This window comes from Pteropus alecto, unplaced genomic scaffold (genome assembly GCF_000325575.1).
Source record: "Pteropus alecto unplaced genomic scaffold, ASM32557v1 scaffold157, whole genome shotgun sequence".
In the NCBI taxonomy this organism is placed as follows: Eukaryota; Metazoa; Chordata; class Mammalia; order Chiroptera; family Pteropodidae; genus Pteropus; species Pteropus alecto.
This window is the reverse complement of record NW_006440626.1, coordinates 241,980-242,629: the sequence shown is the minus strand read 5'-3', so window position 1 is coordinate 242,629 and position 650 is coordinate 241,980. Positions and strand designations below refer to the sequence as shown.

Below are 650 nucleotides of genomic sequence, written 5' to 3'. Positions count from 1 at the left end.
CCTGGCATCCTGGGACCCCACCCTGGAGAGAAACCAGGCAGCCTGGGAGGAAGCAGGCAGTGCGCAGGGGGTCTTGGGCAGGGCTGAGGCCCCCGGAGGCGGGCGAGCACAGCCAGGGGTCCTCCTCACCCATGAGCGGGGGGCACAGCGAGCTTGCGGCTAAGGGGGCACAGGGAACGCATGGCTAAGGGGACCCTCCAGCCCCCACATCGCTAAATCTGTGAAATCGGAACCTCACCAGTCACTGTGACCCCAAGCATTGACCTCTCACCTCAGAAACTTCTAGACTTCTGCTGGGCCTTCAATGCCCATCATGACATGCCTGTGTTCAGGCCACACTGGACCGGTAGTTCTCCCTCCAGAGGCACCTGGCCCCCTCAGCAGCCAGGCAAGATTCCAGGCCCAGGTTGGTGCCTCCTCCTCCAAGAAGCCTGCCCGAGCCTCTGCTCTGTCCTGCCAGCACCGCTGCATCGATGCCAGGCCCCTGAGGAGGCCATGGGGGCTGAGGTTCAGCACCACCTGTCTGTCCCGGCCATGGCCACACTTTCTAACCCTTGTCGTGCTTTGGACCTTCCCGAGGCCTCATCTCTGACCTTTCTCCTGACTTCCCTGGTACCGTCGAGGACACAGCACCCAGAGGCACCACAGTT

General features: G+C 62.8%; 1 protein-coding gene across 3 annotated transcripts in view; it reads right to left on the bottom strand.

Annotated features, from left to right (window-relative positions):
- Window positions 1–650, bottom strand: part of WNT7B (Wnt family member 7B) — a 48,989-nt gene that overhangs the window by 34,154 nt on the left and 14,185 nt on the right. The window lies entirely within an intron of this gene.